Raw genomic sequence first — 20058 nt, 5'->3', positions numbered from 1 at the left:
TTATGATTCCGAACTTGACGAGTCGTGATGTTCATCCTGAATGAACGAGGTAAGGATAGTGAGTCCAGTGATTGCGCTAAGTACTGTCTGATATTTTCAAAGGTTGAGCGTAGGATTTTCCATGGGATGGAAATGATTTAAGTGGATAGATCAGGAGCGAATCTTGGGCTTAGTTCGTCTTGATGTTTGCCTTGGGTGAACAAGTCAACGATTGGTAGTGCTAAGGTGGCACAGGAATTGTGCTAGTGACTACTAGTGACAATTGGCTAACTCTGTCAGAGTTAGGTTGATTAAGTTTAGTATACGAGGTAGCTGTTAGTAGTAAGGCACGAGATTGTGTCGATAGGCTATTAATAGCTATTTTCTGGTTATCAAGTATGGGTGTGTTGAAACCAGAGCGATTTGGGTATTCCAAGTGTTTGGAAATAGTTCTTCGTGGCAGCTGAGTCATGGTTATTAACTGAGCCACATAGGTTTAGATGATCAGTGGTTGTTTGATCGAACGAGTGCGAGCATCAGTAGTTCAACGAGATCGATAGGGTAAATCCAATCAGTGATGATTTGAATAGAGCAATCGAGAAATACTTGGGATAGTATTTTGTCGCTTAGTGCTTGGGAGATGAGTACTTGGTACAATCTCGGAGCAGGTGATGCTTTGGAATCATTAGGTTTACCAGAGACGAATCTAATAAAAGATTACAATTGACTTGTATGGTCAAGTTAGGTGTTAACTTGAGAGGAGAAACAAGCGAAGGAATAGGTAGCTCACCGGATAGTGTTCTTGTGATGATGTCTTAGTATACCGTTGGGTTTGAGATCCAACGAGAATTGTGTACTCGTATGGACATCAGTTGTCTGATCGTGTAGTGTGACATTAGCTGTGATCTAGTTCTTGAGATCCAGCAGAGTGTGTCACTAATTTTCAGCGTGTAGTGCGTGAGGTCATTGAGATGATCGAGGCAGTCATTGATCGACTTAGTAACCAATGAGGTTTGCCTTTGGGATTGAAGATTTCGCAAGATCGGGACGGATCGAATTTGTTCTTTCAAGTCAGTGAGTCACATCCGTGCAGACTATTTGTAAAAGATATTGCGTTTTAACAATGGACAATGGTCGGATGCGTGATAGGTAGCTAGTGATGATGGTGTCATCAAAGACTCCATGATGAGTAATACTAAGTGCAGTAACTGTCGAGTTCCAAGACAGAATAGGAAGCATTTCCATATGTCTGTGCACTGTGGAATGTCCCATTCAAGCATATTGGTGGGAGCTTACCTTAGTCTTGGTGTGTGTACAGTGATTGCGAGTATGTATAACTATCAAAAGGATGTCCATCGATTGGAAATTCATGAGGTGAATAACCCATGGTCGAAATGATATAGTTCATCGGAGGCGTGATGACTTTCATTGCAGTGTATGCGTGGTTCGACAAGCCAATGGTTAAGAGATGACTTAGAGTCATTTTTGGCAAGCGATAATAGTTTTCATCAGGGCACAATGCTGAGTTATACTAAGAAACGTGAACTGTGTTTGCACTAGGCACGGTGGACTGAATTCCCAGTATTGCTTTGGAAGCTCATTGCTTTAATAGAACATGGGAAGGATGACCACTCTGTGGAATCGTGTTAAGCAGTTACGTTGGAGTATAGCTTTTTGTCAACTAGATTCTCTTGAGGAGAAATTCGGGCTTTGTTGTGTCAGCACAGTGTTGTGATATGTTAGTGCTAGAGGAGTTCGACTATCGAACAGTAGAGCAGTAATCTTAACTTGGGAGATTGTTAATGTGGTTCAGCATTAATGGAGCTTACATGGAATTTGACAAGAGTCTGAGTGTGTCGAAAGCTATTTTGGCCAGATTCTCAGGCAAGTGTCTCTAGTATGTTCTCGAGGTTTACCCTAGATTTCGAGGACGAAATCTTTTAAGGGGGGGATCTAGGCATCCTATGGGGAATCCGGAAGTGGCATAGCGATCCAGGTGTCGTAGCAAAGCTGTGGCCTAGTTTTGAGGCAATTATCATCAGCGGGCTGACGACGGACGTAGGTATAGCTATGGTCTTCTTAAATTATTTAGGAGTATGCAATAGCTTAGTTAAGGCTTTTAGAGCTTAATTAATGATGCATAGGTATTTGCATTGTAGAGTTGATGATAGGTTGGGAACCTAGAGTGGGACTGTTAGGACTGCCTGTAGAAAGGTACGTAAGTACTGACTGAGATAGCCAGCGGGTTTTGCATGCTTATATGTTGCATTTGTGTGTCATATTATTATGCAGCATGTGCATATCATATTGTGTCTGTCCATATTTTGAGATGAGCCATGTAGGGCCGCTCAGCCCTATTCGGACGGTTGATGTCGAGCGCCCCGCGACCGACGGGTTAGCCGGCACTGGCATCTATAAGACATGGTCTACATCCGTTAGGAATGAGCAGTGTACACAGGGTTTGCTCCCCGGGTTGTACCACTCATGTCCTAGGCGTCATTACTGAGCAGTTGTATACAGTTATCCCAGATATGGTATATCCATGTCATTTGCATGCATCATATTTGTATGTTTTACCCGTGCTTTCGTATTGAGCTTAGAGCTCACGCCCAGTCTTTTCTGTGTACCTGAACACCCCATTCGACGGGTCAGGTGTAGGTGAAGGATTGAGCACCAGGAGCTTGGAGTGGCCAGTGACCAGTGAAGACAGCAGGATTAGCTGTAGGTTTTTCCCTTTAGGCTTATTTATTCGATTGGGTTGTATAATCGAATTTGTTTATCCGGTTGTATTCTGCCGGTCTGCTTTTATTTAAGTATTTCGCAGCGATTTATTTAATGAATGCTTAATTATGTTCTTAACTCTGATTAGGTAGTGGATCCGGGTTTGGTCGCTACAGATTCTTTTCCTTATTTTTGACGGACCAATCGACTAGAAACTTAATTTATAATATACAATAATTAAAATATGTGTTTCATGATTGTCATCACATGTACAATCTCATATTTATTTACTATATTATATTCAAGGTCTTTATCTATGCAGCTTGCATGGGTTTGCAGATAAAGTAAATGCCAGAATTGAGTAAAAGAGTAATTATATTAAAATAAAGATTTTTTTATGACATTTGAGTCAATAAAATCCCTAGCCAACAGTTGGCTTGCAGGGTATCTATTCTAACAGTCTTCCACTTGCCCTAGAGCCAACTCTTTATGAGTTTTAATCTCATTGTTTCGCGATGCTTCTCAAACAATGGTCTCGGCAAGGGCTTTGTAAGTGGATCAACAAAGTTATCTGTAGAGGCATTTCTCTTGACCGAAATATCTCCTCTTCCCACAATCTCTCGGATGATGTGGAATTTCCTCAGTACGTGTTTGGATCGCTGATGAGACCTTGGTTTCTTTGCCTGAGCAATGACACCAGTGTTATAACAGTTCATCGGGACTGGATCAACTGCATTTGGAATAACTCTCAACTCTTGGACCAAATTTCTCATCCAAATTACCTCTTTTTGCTTGCTGCAGCAGATGCTGCTGTGTATTCGGCCTCAGTGATGAAATCCGCAACCGTGTCTTATTTGAAACTCTTCCAAGAGACAGCGTCACCAATGAGAATGAATAAAAAACCAGAGGTCGATTTCGAATCATTCACATCATATTGGAAGCTAGAATTAGTAGTAGCCTTCCAATTTTTATTCTCCACCCCCAAAAAACTACGAACAAATTCTTAGTCCTTCTCAAGTATTTAGGAATATATTTCACGGATTTCCAATGCAATGGACTGGGGTTTGCCTGATATCTGCTTGCAACACTTAGAGCATACACTACATCAGGGCGTGTTGATATCATACCGTACATGATACTACCAATGGCTAACGCATAGGGAACATGTGTCATCATCTCTATATATTCATCATTCTTGGGGCACATTGCTTTAGATAGAGTAACACCATGACACATTGGTAAGTATCCTCTCTTGGACTCTTTCATAGAGAATCTCTTTAGTATGGTATCAATATAGGTGGATTGGGTGAGCCTCAACATCATTTTTTATCTATCTCTATAGATTTGTATTCCCAATACATAGGATGTTCCACTCATGTCCTTCAGGGAGAATTTAATTGCTAACCATAATTTAGTTGATTGCAATATTCCTACATCATTTCCAATGAGGAGGATATCATCGACAAAAAGAACTAGGAATGTCACTGCACTCCCGCACTCCCACTAAATTTCTTGTACACACATGGTTCCTCACGATTCTTAACAAAACGAAACTCTTTGAAAGTGCTATCAAATCTGAGATTCCAACTCCTAGATGCCTGCTTGAGACCATAGATCGATATCTGAAGTTTTCATATACCTTATGCTCACTTCCTACCGATGTGAAACCCTCAGTTGAGACATGTAGATCTATTCTTTAATGTCTCCATTGAGGAATGTTGTTTTCACATTCATTTGTCATATTTCATAGTCATACCATGCAGCTATGACTAATAATATTCTAATAGACTTGAACATAGCAACTGGTGAAAAGGTTTCCTCAATTCCTTGTCTTTGAGTATATTCTTTAGCCACTAGTCTAGCTTTGAAGGTCAATACCTTCTCATCCGACCGAAGTTTTATCTTGTAAATCAATTTGCATCCTATGGGAACAATTCTCTCAGGTGGATCTACTCGAGTCCATAATTGGTTCGAACTCATGTAGTCCATTTCGGACTGCCTAGTTTAAAGACATTTAGATGATTCAACATCAGATATCGCTTCTTTGAAGTTTTTGGATCACATCCATCACTAGGCTCATCATGGCCTTGCTCATAAAGAAGTTAATATCTTGCCGACAGTTTGATTATTCTATTAGACCTTCAATGAAAGAACCCTAACCTCTATGCTTAAAATAATAAAAAAAATACGGATTTATATAAAAAAATTTCCATGACTTGTTTGAAAGTAAACAAAGCCACCCTGTCACACACAACAATTTTAACATAAAGAAATAAACGTCTGATAAAAATCCAAACTGCGATAATCATAAACTACGAAAGGAAAGGCAACCCCACATGGTTGCAATAATAGCGATAACAAATTTTGAGACTAATATTTAAGCACAAAGAAAACACATCCTGGCTAATACTGAAAGTACTCAAACTAAAATTCTTTATTACAAACATAGACTTATACGGAACTTAAAAGTAGCAACGTTCAATGTCCTGCACCACCGGCAACCTCAACCCAGAGGATCCTGCCCCTCGATCTCTAGATACTCCTCCTCACCTGCATCCAATAAAATATAGTGAGTCTTAAAGACTCAACAAGTGTAGGCAGGGATATAACAAGGGTTAAAAATACCTGAAGCAATACTCAAAGTACTGTACATAATATACTTTGAAACTTAAACTGAAAATTTGCATGATACAAGAGAATGAGACAACCTGTAAACAATGAACTCACGCCAACTCACGCTATGAGACTTTTGAACTTTCTTAACTTAACTGAAACTCATGAATGTCTGAAAACTGAATAAATTAATACGAGTCAAACTGATACTGAAACTGAAACTGAAAACTTAGGTCCTTGAATTGTGACCCTCTTTTTTTTTATCGATCAATGGCTGCAATATACTATGCGAGCAAGACGCCGAGATTTCTCCCAATGCGACATTGCCCCTTTTACTTTTATTTGGTAGGGATCCCGAGATTTCTCTCGATCTCACACTACCCGTCTGTTTTGGTAGGGATCCCGGGATGTCTCCCGATCTCGTACTACACGTCGTTTTGGCAAGTGAGTGAGGCATCCCCCAACCCACATTGCCCTGTCTTGTCACAATAAACTCACTTCGCTCAAAAATATTTTTTTTCCTTCTTTGACTCGACTCAAAATACTTTGCATGCATGAATGGAAGCGACTCCCTTTGTAAACACTTGCTCGGCTCAAACACGAGACTCAAGAACACAAGTATGCAGCTTTAGGAAATGAAACTCAACTAAAAAATGTGGGTATTAGGTGAGTAAGTGACTGCCCCTAGGTGAATTACCCAATTTTAACTCCAATTCTTACAAACAAGGCATAACCCGAGCAATCAAACCGAAAAGCCCTTAACTCGATCTTACCTTAACCGAATTCGATCCTGCTTGAACCGACACTCTCTAAACACTTCCAACTAACCCATGGAACAGGTTATGGCCTCCAAAGACCACCCGAGCTACTCGATCGAAATGAATTTCCGAACAGCCCTCAAACTTGTCAAAAATTCTGCACTAGACACCTCAACTTAAGAAATTCCTATCTTGACCAATACTAACTCGATTCGCTCCCAAAATGAACCGAAGCGAGCACCACATCCTAAATTTGACTTAGGACCAGGCCTCACCCATCCATTGTTGCTCAACACGTTCAGTTTATTCAATCACTCAACAGCTCACACTTTGCTCTTAAAATTTATGCTCCGACCCTTCAATTTAAATGACCCTTAATGTAGCACCTAAAATCCAATCTACTATATTGTGTGCATTAAATTAAATAAATATTATGATTATTATTTTTAAGTTTTATTGATTTAAATTCTTTGTGTGGATTATGTGTTAATAAAATATTAATTATTTATTCAAATGATTCTTTTGTACTAACTATTTAATTAATGTTTTAATTGTTTAACTTTATTTATTTATATGATTTTTTTGTGCAATTTAATCGTTTTAAAGATTTTAAAGATTTAAAATTTGTTTATTTAAATAATTTTTAAACGTTTAATATGTTCCTATTTAAATTATTTGAATTGTCCAGTTTATTTATTTAAAATAATTAAAGTTTATTGATTAGTTATTTAAATTATTTTAAATGTCTAGCTTATTTATTTAAATGCTTTTATTTGTCCAAATCATTTTAAATGTTTCTTATACTGCTTGTGTATTTATTTAAATTATTTTTAAACGTTCATTTAGTTTGTTTAAATTATTTTCTAATCGCTCTGTCATTATTTAAATATTTCATTAATCGCAGTGACATCAAAATATTTTAAGTGTTGATTTTTAATTCCTAAGATAATGCCTAAATTTTTTTTTAATAATTATGATTTTAATTGCTTGAAATTAATTGCTTAAGTTTTCTTTAAAAATTAAGTGCTCAAATATTTTAAGTTCTTCATTATTGAAATTTTTGAGACAGTGACTTCCGGTTCCGGCATATGGCGATGGTGAATTTTGGCGGTAAATTCCAAAAATTTCTATTTTAAAAGTTTAGTAGGGAGGTAAGAGAAAAATTTATAAGGGAATTCAAAATTTAGGAATTTCCGGGTATCAGAAATCATTTTTCTTAATATTACAATATTGAGCTTATTCTTTAACTTTTTCGAAAATTAGAATTTTCATAAACCCGGATTAGTAAAACCCAATTTAATATTGTTAATTTGAGGTTTTTAAAACTTAGAAATTTTATTAGTGTAAATTAGTAGGTAAAAGTTGTACTATAGAGTTGTACTTTTAAAAGCACACACACCTACTTTTACATGCTTACACCTATACATATATACACAACACACCCAACTTTTAAAACACATAAATCATTCCATTTGAAACCCTAGTCACCCAAACATCTCACAAGTCGATCCCCTCTCTTTCCCTCTTCCAAATCCATCGGCCGTTCCCTCTCCTCCTAGTCCAGCCGCCGCTGCCGCCTCCTACCACCATAGCCGTCGCTGGAGGACAACCTTGGAGTTTTAAGGAAGCTGCTGGTCAAATATTTAGCCATTCCTTTCCCTTTCATTTTCGTTTTTGTGGGTTGTTTTGGTAGCAAGGTTGAAGGCAAGTATAAACATTTCTTTGGGCATTCTAGCAAGCTATTTATGTTCTTATACTAAACCTTTGTTTAAATTTCGAAATGCCTTGTATTGTGAGTTGTAGGGGTTCGACTTTTCTGATTTTCCAGCTAGGCCTATGCAAAAATTTCGAAAATCCCATTTATATTGTTGATTGTGAGTGGAATGATGCATTGTGTTGAGAAAATGATGGGTTTTGATATTCCTTGGCACTCCTAAAATTTTCAGAGGTGAAATCAGCCTACATTTCGAAATTTTCATGATGTGTGGGCTGTTTTTGAAGTATATAAGTGGGTTTTATTGTTTGGCAATTGGTCTTGTTTGATTATTCATGAATGTGAGGCCTTTGGTGCATACACACTTGTTGAATTTTGAATTGTAGAGTTGAAGGGTGGTAAGGGGCTGCCTAGGTGGTTGTTTTAGGTCCCAAGAGATGTCATTAGAATGGTTTTGAGTGGGGTGGTGGTTTGGAAGGTAGTAGAGGTAAGGGAATAAGTCTTGGTGGGGTTTTTCTCAAGGTAGAGATGTGTAGAGGGATATGGTAATGGATAGGGCAGTTTGGTTTTTGTGGCAGGGGAGGATTTGGCCGAGGTCTGGGCATGGTTAGGGCTAGTTCAAGGTGAAGTTCATGATGTTGTGGTCGCGTCAGTATAAAATGGGCTCGTTTCGGTAAAGATTTCAATAAGTTATGGATTTTTGAAGTTAGGGTGTCGTTGCAGAATTTTTAGGAGTAAAGTCGGCTGTCAAATTTTAGTTTTTGATCTTTTTGCTTGGGCTTTCAAATGAAGTTACAATTTGGTCCATTGGTTAGTTGGTAGTGTTTGGAGAATGTCGGTTCGAGCGGAGTCGAATTTGGTTAAGGGATGATAGAGTTAAGAGATTTTTGGTGTAATTGTTCGAGTTGTTGCCTTGAATGTGAGAAATTGAGTTAAGGTTGGGATAGCACCTAGGGGCAGCCACTCACCCACCTTGCACCCATATTTTTTAGTTGAGTTCCATTTCTTAAGTTGCATATTCGTGTGCGTGAGTTTTGTTTTTGAGCCAAACAATATTTTCAAAGGAAGTCGTTACAAGTTCTTGCATGCTAAGTATTTTGAGTCGAGTCATGGAAGGAAAGAAAATATTTTTGAACAAAGTGAGCTGATTGTGACTGGACAGGGCAATATGGGTTGGGGGATGCCTCACCCACTTGCCATAGACGTGTAGTAAGCGGCTGGGAGACATCCCAGCTCCCCTACCAAAAGAGACGTGTAGTAAGCGTCTGGGTTCATCTCGGCTCCCCTACCAAAAAGGAAAGTAAAGGGGCAAATCGCGTCGGGAGAAATCTCGGCTTCTTGCCGGCATAGTGCACTGCAGCCATGATCATGATCAAAACTTGAGTCACAATTCGAGGATCTAAGTTCTAAAGTAAAAGCAAAAGTTAAAGTTTCAAGTATCAGTTGACTCTTCTCAATTTATTCAGTTTTATGTTATGCATGCATTTCAGTTAAGTCAAGAAAGTTCATAAGTTTCATGGCGTGAGTTGTGTGAGTTCATACTTGCATGTTGCCCCATTTCCCTTGTTTCACGCACGTTTAAAGTTTAAGTTTCAAAGTATATTATGTATTGTAGTTTGAGTATTGCTAGGAGTATTTTAAAACCCTTGTTATATCACTGTTTATACTTGTTGGGTCATTAGACTCACTATGCTTGTTTGTTTGCCAGGTGAGGAGCAGTTTGTTGAGACCGAGGGGCAGGCTCCTCGAGGTTGAGGTCGCCGGTGGTGCGAGGCCCTAAGACCGTCGCTGCTATGTTTCCGCTTTAGTTTATGATTGTAATAAAGAGTTTAAACTTATGTACTTTTGGTAATAGCCAGGATGTATTTTCCCTGTGCTTAAGTTTTATTTGTTAAACATGTTATTGCTATTTTGGCAACCGGGTGGTGGTTGTCTTTCCTTTTCGTACTTATGATTATCGCAGTAGTTATGATTACCGCATTTATTGCTTTTGGTTAAAATTGATGTCTGTGACAGGAAGGTTTTACTTACTTACAAACAAGTCATGGCAATTTTTTTTAAAATCCGCATTTTCTTTTATTATTTATTTAAGTTTAAAGGTTAGGGTCGTTTCAGTTGGTATCAGAGCACGGTCTTGGTTTGGGCTGAGCCTACTGCCGATTTTCGAAACTCAATGGATCTCGTCTCAAAGTCTGTAAGTTTTAAGTAATTTTATATGTTAGACGCATTTGATTTATTACTTTAAATGTTTTGATGTCATCATTTTTAAAATATTTTCAAACTAGATGCTTAATTTGTTTGAATGTGTAGCTCAATGTTTTTACTGTTTAAAATTTCTTTTAGTAGTTTTAAGTGTACTATTCAAATTATTATTTTTATAGCATGCGGCTTCAAGTTAAACGGAGTTGGTGTACCAATATTCCTTTCAATTTTGGACAGTACGTGAATGTTGTTTGAGTTATTAGCTAGTGCTAATAAGTTTTAGGAGATACTAGTTGTTGTGCCCTTGTAGTAATTTATTCTCTAATGGATGGAATTTTAATCGGGAACAACTAAGTGAATAGTTTATTTAGGAATTTCTAGAGGTGTGTTTAGTCAGTCAAGTTTATGAATAGAACACATGTGAAGACTTGGGATATGAACTTGGTTTTATATTATTACGGATAGTTTGAGTTCTCTTTTGTTATTTGGGCAAATATGAATTTTGGGAAATATTGAGTCGGTTTTTATGAGCCTTTCAATTATGAGAACTATTATTCCGATCATTATTTTCTTGTTTTTCATTTATGTTTGTATCCATTGTAGTAACGTATACTTCTGAGTATCTGAAATTTCTTTGCACTTTCTTTGAGCATTTATGGATTCGTATGACATTAATCAGCGTTGAATTCTACCAATTTGGCATTGGTTGAACTTCTTAGCAAAATTTTGTTAATGTTTTGTACTTGGAAATTTTTCCTTCGGTTCTCGAGCCACTTGTTGATGTGAGTAAGATTCACTTTTTCTTTTTGGTAATATACTCATGTTGTCTGGCTGACATCTGATTTTATTTTGAGACCGTTGTTTTTTCCCTGATTATTGACTTGTGTGTACTTCTCTCGACTGTAGTCACACTGACTGTCTTAATTGTGCTTTGATTATTGAGCATGATTTCATTACCCATGGATGAATGGTCACGAGATTTGTATCTTGTTGGCTCATATTCAATATTCGTGGAGCCTCCATTATTATTCATTCGTCCCCAAAATTGAATTATGAGTGAGTTGTTTTCACTTATCTAAATTTGTATTTTCAGCTCGTTTGTTTGTAATGCTTGCGTCGTTTCATTTCATATCAAGCAACATTACCTGTATGTTTTTTTTTCTTTCATGATCCAGCATGATGATGATTTTGGGTGGATCATATTTTCAATTACCAATTAGATTTCTTGTGTAGAAAATTGCTCGTAACCGCTTGGTAAGTATTTAGACCATTGGGATTTAGCATTAGTACTAGATAAAATCCTAAGATATTGTGTGATCCGAGGAATTTCGACTACTAGTTATAACTAGTCCTTGCGAGAAGATTGCTAGTTAGTGAATTAGATGAATGTGTTGTTTCATTTTAAGTAGGATCGTTAAGATTAAACAGATGATTTTAGTAAGTTGAATGGCTGGTCAGTCGCGAGATAGGGAAATAGAGTGGTCCCTAGAGATTTTTGAGTACTTTATATTAGCGTTCTAAGATTTTGTGATTGTCGATCGGTAAGAGTAATGCACCAACTATAGGTACAGAAGGATGAATAGAATATTCAGGTAGTTTTCCTAGATAAGCTGTAAATTTATTTATCGGTGAAATACTAAGGTACTGTAGGATCAATTAGAAAGCCTTTACGATCAGGTTACAAACCCTTCGAGGTGTCCAGTTGTATACTAAGTTCTTGAAATATAAATTCTGGTTGTACATATAATAATTTGGGAATCTTTGGATTTTCAGACTTGCTTTCTAGTTGAACTAGGGATTTGAGATATGTCTTCAGGAGATATGTAGGAATTGTTTGGTACTTAGAGACCATCTAATCCAATAAGTGGATAATAGCCCGTGGTATATTTTGACTTGAAGAGTAAGTAAGGATTACTTAGTCAATGCGTCTGAGTTAGAGAAATGTGGTTAAATCCGTTGGGAAATTTTAACTAAGAAATTCAACTTTTGGTAGAATTAAGAATGACCAAGAGGCGAAAGTATAAATTGGTGATTGGATAATTGGAATCGGTTAATACCTTGGGACAGAACAACAGTGGAATTTTATGGTTATATTTTCTTATCAAGGGTTAGCTTAGGTTTGTTTATAGAAATTGGTCAATCAATCCTAAGTTGAGAAGAACCATTCGTCCCACTTGAAGGTTAGCCGAGGTAGAGTCGTTGTTTAAGAAAATTTTAATCATCCTTAGAAGCGTTGAGAGTTGTAGTAACTAATAAGGGATTGAGCATAGTCCGTGATCATTAAGCGCAGAACTGCTAATAAGTGTCATAGATCTTTAGAATTTCAAATTGGTTAATAAGTTGTTCTTGAGGGTATCGTTACCCTGTAATACTATCGATTTGGGATGTAGGGAAATTTACTCTGTTTGTCGGTCTTTATGCAAATGTTAAGGAGATTAGTAATTTGTTTTATCGTTGGATATGCCGCAGATTTGTTAGTAATACATGATGGGTTCCATGTGCCGATGTTGTGAAAGTAAGGGTCAGATCCATCTTGTATCTTGAAGGAAGTTGAGGTAGAGGTATGTAGTTCCTTTAGCTATTCTATTTAGAAAAGTTTAGTATTTAGTTGTTAAGTATTTCGAGGACTTGTAAATTTTTTAAGAGCTCGAGTCGTATATTATATGAGATAATTTTAATCATTAAATAGACAATAAGCGTAGTTTCGTTGTTAGAAAGCTTTTAAGTTATGAGTAAGGTTGACATAAATTATTTATTGGGTTCACGGATATTTATTGCTTGAAATTGCGATCCAGGATTTAAGGTTACCAAACTAAGGCAGGTATCTGATATTTTAGGAGTTTAGGAGGCGAATTGAAAACTTTTAAAGTCACCTGTAAATAGAAATTTCTCGTAAACTACTACCATTGGGGATAAATAGGAATTTTAAAATTTATTTTGCAGTGGGAGTTAGTTAGTTTCTTGCTTGGTAGGTGTTGATAAACATCATAATGCGCATTGAAAGCTTATTAACGCCGACTCGTGTAGGTACTAGGTAAGAATAGTTAGTACCGATCTGGTCTAATGTATCTGGATCTAGTTAGTAAGTTTAAATTTCGAGGATGAAATTCCATTTAAAGGGAGAAGGAATTGTAGCACTTAAAATCCAATCTACTAAATTGTGTGTATTAAATTAAATAAATATTATGATTATTATTTTTAAGTTTTATTGATTTAAATTCTTTGTGTGGATTATGTGTTAATAAAATATTAATTATTTATTCAAATGATTCTTTTGTACTAACTATTTAATTAATATTTTAATTGTTTAAGTTTATTTATTTAAATGATTTTATTGTGCAATTTAATTGTTTTAAAGATTTTAAAGATTTAAGATTTGTTTATTTAAATAATTTTTAAACGTTTAATATGTTCCTATTTAAATGGTTTGAATTGTCCAGTTTATTTATTTAAAATAATTAAAGTTTATTGTTTAGTTATTTAAATTATTTTAAATGTCTAGCTTATTTATTTAAATTCTTTTATCTGTCCAAATCATTTTAAAGGTTTCTTATACCGCTTGTGTATTTATTTAAATTATTTTTAAATGTTCATTTAGTTTGTTTAAATTATTTTCTAATCGCTCTGTCATTATTTAAATATTTCATTAATCGCAGTGACATCAAAATATTTTAAGTGTTGATTTTTAATTCCTAAGATAGTGCCTAAAATTCTTTTTAATAATTATGATTTTAATTGCTTGGAATTAATTGTTTAATTTTTCTTTAAAATTTAAGTGCTCAAATATTTTAAGTTCTTAATTATTGAAATTTTTGAGACAGTGACTTCCGATTCCGGCGTATGGCGATGATGGATTTTGGCGGTAAATTCCAAGAATTTCTATTTTAAAAGTTTAGTAGGGAGGTAAGAGAAAAATTTAGAAGGAAATTCAAAAGTTAGGAATTTTCGGGTATCAGAAATCATTTTTCTTAATATTACAATATTGAGCTTATTCTTTAACTTTTTTCAAAAATTAGAATTTTCATAAACCCGGATTAGTAAAACCCAATTTAATATTGTTAATTTGGGGTTTTTAAAACTTAGAAATTTTATTAGTGTAAGTTAGTAGGTAAAAGTTGTACTATAGAGTTGTACTTTTAAAAGCACACACACCTACTTTTACATGCTTACACCTATACATATATACACAACACACCCAACTTTTAAAACACATAAATCATTCCATTTGAAACCCTAGTCACCCAAACATCTCACAAGTCGATCCCCTCTCTTTCCCTCTTCCAAATCCATCGGCCCTTCCCTTTCCTCCTAGTCCAGCCGCCGCTGCCGCCTCCTACCACCATAGCCATCGCCGGAGGACCACCTTGGAGGTTTAAGGAAGCTGTTGATCGAAGATTTAGCCATCCCTTTCCCTTTCATTTTCGTTTTTGTGGGTTGTTTTGGTAGCAAGGTTGAAGGCATGTATAAACATTTCTTTGGGCATTCTAGCAAGCTATTTATGTTCTTATGCTAAACCTTTGTTTAAATTTTGAAATTCCTTGTATTGTGAGTTGTAGGGGTTCGACTTTTCTGATTTTCCAGCTAGGGCTATGAAAAAATTTCAAAAATCCCATTTATATTGTTGATTGTGAGTGGAATGATGCATTGTGTTGAGAAACTGATGGGTTTTGATATGCCTTGGCACTCCCAAAATTTTCAGAGGTGAAATCAGCCTACATTTCGAAATTTTCATGATGTGTGGGCTGTTTTTGAAGTATATAAGTGGGTTTTATTGTTTGGCATGTGGTCTTGATTGATTATTCATGAATGTGAGGCCTTTGGTGCATACACACTTGTTGAATTTTGAATTGTGGAGTTGAAGGTTGGTAAGGGGCTGCCTAGGTGGTTGTTTTAGGTCCCAAGAGATTTCATTAGGATGGTTTTGAGTGGGGTGGTGGTTTGGAAGGTAGTAGAGGTAAGGGAATAAGTCTTGGTGGGGGTTTCTCAAGGTAGAGGTGTGTAGAGGGATATGGTAATGGACATGGCAGTTCGGTTTTTGGGGCAGGGGAGGATTTGGCCAAGGTCTGGGCAGGGTTAGGCTAGTCCTAGGTCAAGTTCATGATGTTGTGGTCGCGTCAGTATAAAATGGGCTCGTTGCGGTTAAGATTTCAATAAGTTATGGATTTTTGAAGTTAGGGTGTCGGTGCAGAATTTTTAGGAGTAAAGTGGGCTGTCAAATTTTGGTTTTTGATCTTTTTGCTTGGGTTGTCAGCTACCAAAAGCTACGCCTTGTTGCTCAAGCTGTTAGCGCGTAGTCTGTCTTATATGCCTCCAAGGGCGGTGGTGGGTTGCTAAAGACTTAGCGATAGCGGTGATGCTTGAGTAAAGGAAAGGAGACCAGCAAGCGTGCGGGGCTAGGGTTCGAGCCAGTAATAAATTATCATCCGTCTTTTTCTTCGTTCTGGAAGGATAACCCGGTATGTATCGGTGGTCTGACCCTTGCTGAGAAAAGCAAAAGAGAAGAACCAGCTTAAGTCTCATGTAGTGTAGTCAAGGCATATCACGTAAAGCCTACATATGACTCAAAGCGGAACGGAACTAGAAATAAAAATATATAATATATATAAATAATAAATAAAGAGGCTTAGTCAAGTCAAGCCTACTGAATATATAGTATACCTATACCTATGAGTAAAGTTGTTTATGAAATGCAGTAGTCGGTCAGGTCAGCGATAGAGCAGCGAGATCGTCCCCACGATGGTATTACAACAAGTCGTTAGTCAAAGCTGTCAATCAAGATCTGATCTTCTCTTGCAGATCAACAACCAGACGGTACTACACTATATATCAGTAGAGCGCTCAATAGCGAGACAGAATCTTTCTTAGGAAAGGGTGCAAGTTCAACTCCAGCCTTATATTTCCATAACGAGAGTGGGGTCAGTCTGCCATCATTCTACTGTGGTGAAAGACGCCCGTTCAGAACAGCTGCTTGGAATTGGAATTCGATATGGCAGATCAACTGAGTCTTCCTTCGTTCTTGTTCAACCATCTTATTCAGAGAAGGGTGGAAACTGACGGGTAGACAGGGCAGCTTTCGTTATGAGTCGATCTTCCCAAGTCTGGTTAGGAAAACAAAGGTTGTGAAATGCCCTTCTAACCGCTGGTTGTGTAGGAATTTATTTTGTGGTGAAGGCGTGTCCGACAAGCACTACCATACAAGCTATTTACAACTACAAGCCAGGATGCCGCAGAAGCCCGGGGGGGGGTCTCAATCAATAGAAGTCCATCTTAACGATGCAAGGAATAGGTACCCTAAGTGACCCATTGATAAATGAATTAGCAGGATTCACATCTGATATGGATATGGAATTAACGGAGGACCTAGCTCTTGGGAGCTTCGATCAAGGTGTTATCCTTGGATTAGGACTTCGGGTCATCGGACACATAGAGGGAGAATTCAACTAAAAGCAACCTTTTTGAAAACAGCTTCTTCTAGGTATTCTAGAGCGGTAATTGCAAATAGAAAGGGAGCACCGTTTACTCAAGCACTAGTACCGTCTAAGCATCCCACAGCTGATGAAAATGCACATCAATTTATCATTCACTTCTAGGACTTGGGTGAGAGAGGGGAGAATAGCATAGAATAAATCAAGTAGAAGTGCAGTTCCTATCTCTCAGCTCAGATTAGAGCACCAGCTGTTACGCTGACAACCCCCGTTACGCCGCGCTTTAACTCCTAGCCCTAAGATAAGACAAAGTAGTCTTAGTAGCAGTAGGATTACCTTGCTTTATGTCTTTCTTTCTTACTTTACTGCTTTCCTTGCTAGGTCCAATAGGCTGAAAGAAGCGGGATTGTGAAGCGGCAAAGCCGACTATTTCAACCCCACTTGCACTTTTAGTTAGGACTTGTCCTATTTGGTTTGGTAAAGGGTCAACCGGCCCAGGAGACACAAGTGGAAGCTGGCTTGGTGCCCTATTCGGTTAAAGGTTTCATACTATCAAACGTATCCGACTTTCTATCAAAGAGCTTTTTTGCTCTATGTTTTCTAAATACAATACTGAGAATGCCCTTCTTCCTATGGTTAGTTAGGCTCGAGAGACCTATCTTTCTTTACTATAAAGCAATGTAGTGCCAGAAAAGAGCTAGGGAGAAATTTCCTTTTGAGATAACATCCGATGATGTCATGATGATGAAGCTCCTGCTAATGCTAGTGCTACAAAGATTCGATACGTGCAACTCTGTCTCCGATCGTAATACATGTCCCTGACACTTATGCGGTGAGATACCAACCTCGCCCACAAAGCTAAGAGGCCACTGGCATCTGATGCCATCCGATAAGGGAGAACTCTTTCGGCAAAGAATTCTACCAGAAAGCCCGATTCGAATCATTATGCTCGATAAAAGGAAAAAGGGAAGCAGAAAGAGAAAACAGCACTACTGCTAGTAAGATAGCGATCCAGACAAGCGCCAAAGAAAGAAGGGGGCACCTTTGCATACCCAAGAATGCCGGTCTAATCAATGCTGAACCAGAGGGCTATGGATTTTGCTTTCAGGGATGTTAATTAAGGACAAGAAGAGGCTCATCTATCTTGATGACCCTACTGTCTTTTCGAAGCATAGATTTTACCATGTTGCTCACCGCAGGTCTCTAATAGATGCTGGGAATATTGCATTTATTTCCTTCCTGGGGTAACCGAAAAAAGAGCTTGGTAATATTGTGTCTAAAGCTAAAAGGGGTGTCAAGACTAACCCAGAGCGGGTGAGAGCGAGTCAACAGATCCCTATACCAAAGGAGTCAGGAACCGAAAAAAGGCGTGCAATAAAAGAGAAGTCAAGGCTATTCTTGAGCGGCCTACGCCCACTAAGGTCACTGAATTGAGATCTTTTTCTTGGGTTTGGCAAACTATTATCGGCCTTTTATTGAAAGTTATTCGAAGAAAGTCGTAGTGTTAACAGATTTATTGAAGAAATACCGGAACCATTTCTGGTCTCCTGATTGTCTAATTTTGACAAGCTGAAGAGAGCAATATCGAGCGAACCTGTGCTCAAATTGCTTGAACCGTTCAAGGTAGAAACGGATGCCTCCGATCGGACTATTGGGGCTGTTTTAGTGCAAGAAGGTCGAAAAAGGAGATTACTGCTGTAGTACATTGCTTGCGGCTTTAGATTGGAGACATTATCTATTGGGTGGGAAGTTTGAAATCCAGACAGATAATGTTGCAATGAGCTACTTTGATACTAAAAAAAAGAAACTTACGCCAAAACAAGCCCAATGGCAAGAGCTTTTGGCAGAGTTTTATTGTACTTTTAAATATAAACCGGGCAAGACCAATGTAGTGGCCGATACTCGCAGCAGGTTCACGATACTTCCGGGGATCAGTGCTGCTTTCCTTCACTGCACTTATTAGGCAGAAGAAAGATGCCATTCACCTATGTTATATGAGACTGTGGAGCACGAAGGGCAGCCTTTCTTTCCTAATGACGATTCTCAACAGCATCTCTAAGACCTCTAGGCTTACTAGACGGAATTCGTCTTAGTGCTAGTAGCAGGGATTCTCCGCATATATTCATTCTTGCGCATCCTCCGATTCTTGCAACTGTCTTTGTGAACATGAACAGATGGGATTGAGCTTTCACTTAAAAACTGAAGGGAATGAGCCGAGGCCAGGAACAACACTACCAGCTTTCGGGTCAGGAGGGAAACTAACTAAAGCAAGGGCAAAGGCTTCCCCGATTGTTAGAACTCCTTGGACCATTGGAAGGCTTATCGGATTAGGCAGCTGAAAAGGCTGAGACGATAGACTTTGATTCATCAGTTTTAGGCCTTAGACGAGAGGGCGTTAAGCCTTTCCCTCATAAAGAAATGCACCACTTCTACAGACTGGACTAAGAGATGTAATATCAGAGGATATTTAACCTTCTCCGACATAGACCATTTCGAATGATAGCGGAATGACTCAAGGCTAAGGCATTGGGCCAAGCAGCAAGAATAAGAACATAGGGCTATGGTGCTAGACCAGGAAGAAAGCTCGATCTGATACCCTTACTTTCAGGCTAAAGGAAAGCTATTCGCCAAGCTAATTGAATTGAATAAGTTTTGAGAGTGAAGAAAGAGCAACCATTTCAGGCTTCTGATGGAAGAACGGACATAGGTAATAAACCACTTTTTCTGGTTACGGACTGGCCAGCTAACATACGAAATGGAATGCTTCGAAAAGAAGTTAAAAAGGAGTCAACCTTTGCATCTACTGAACTATCTCCGATAATCCCTGTCTGAAAGAAGAGAAGACCAATCCCTCTATTGCCGAGAGGAAAGACGTTCATGCAAAACCTTTCTTGGGTGAGGTAGAATCACTTTTCAGGCGAGTAACTGAACTGAATCAAGCCGGGAAAGGAACTCTTCTTAAATATGAAACAAGATCCGAAGACGCTACCTCCCCCTACTAAGCTAATTCAGTATAGGGGGGTGGCCAGCTTGACTCTTAAGGAGTTGAGTTGAACTAGTGGCTAGAGGATTTTCAAACTACTCTTAGTTAGCCGAGTAAGAGGTGTGAAGAGACTAGCCCTTTTCTGTTGGAATAGTTGAAAGTTTCTTTTTCCAAAGGTGAAAAACTCACCCTTAGCGAGCCTTCCTACATATTATCTTTCATTATTTACCATTCCATCCTCGGGCGAGGATTGAAAAGATAAAGAGAGATTTCCGGTAGAAAAGGGAGGAAGGGTCCCCGGCCTGTAAAGCTCATGAATCGAGCACTTTTAGGCAAGTGGTTATGGATATTTTGAGAGGAGAGGGATAGCTCGAGTCTTCGAATTCATTAGGTAGAAGTTTCGCACCTTTATACTTAACATACTTTTCATTTTGAAAAGGGACTACAGCCAGCCTCAGTTCCATACTTTTTTGATTTGGACAAGAAAGAACCACAAAAATCCCTAGAAACGGCTTCTTCAGAATTGTATCATTCCTACTCTATCCAATCCAACCTAGCTTTAGGCTAAAGCCGTGGCCTAGTCAACCGTGAGAGCCCTCTATTTGACTAAGATACTCCGGACCCCCTATACCTTCATATCCAAGCTGGGAATTCTGGACCTTC

The 20058-nt window shown here is 38.1% G+C and overlaps 1 long non-coding RNA gene across 1 annotated transcript in view; it reads left to right on the top strand.

Annotated features, from left to right (window-relative positions):
• The first annotated feature begins 7543 nt into the window (after positions 1–7543).
• LOC140893542 (uncharacterized) overlaps positions 7544–20058 on the top strand; it is a 16169-nt gene continuing 3654 nt past the window's right edge. Inside the window, exons 1-2 of the long non-coding RNA XR_012153193.1 lie at positions 7544–7775; positions 9494–9979. This is a non-coding gene — a long non-coding RNA (uncharacterized lncRNA). The remainder of the gene's footprint in view (positions 7776–9493; positions 9980–20058) is intronic.

Source organism: Henckelia pumila, chromosome 3, assembly GCF_033568475.1.
Source record: "Henckelia pumila isolate YLH828 chromosome 3, ASM3356847v2, whole genome shotgun sequence".
Classification (NCBI taxonomy): domain Eukaryota; kingdom Viridiplantae; phylum Streptophyta; class Magnoliopsida; order Lamiales; family Gesneriaceae; genus Henckelia; species Henckelia pumila.
This window is presented reverse-complemented; position numbering and strand designations above follow the sequence as displayed.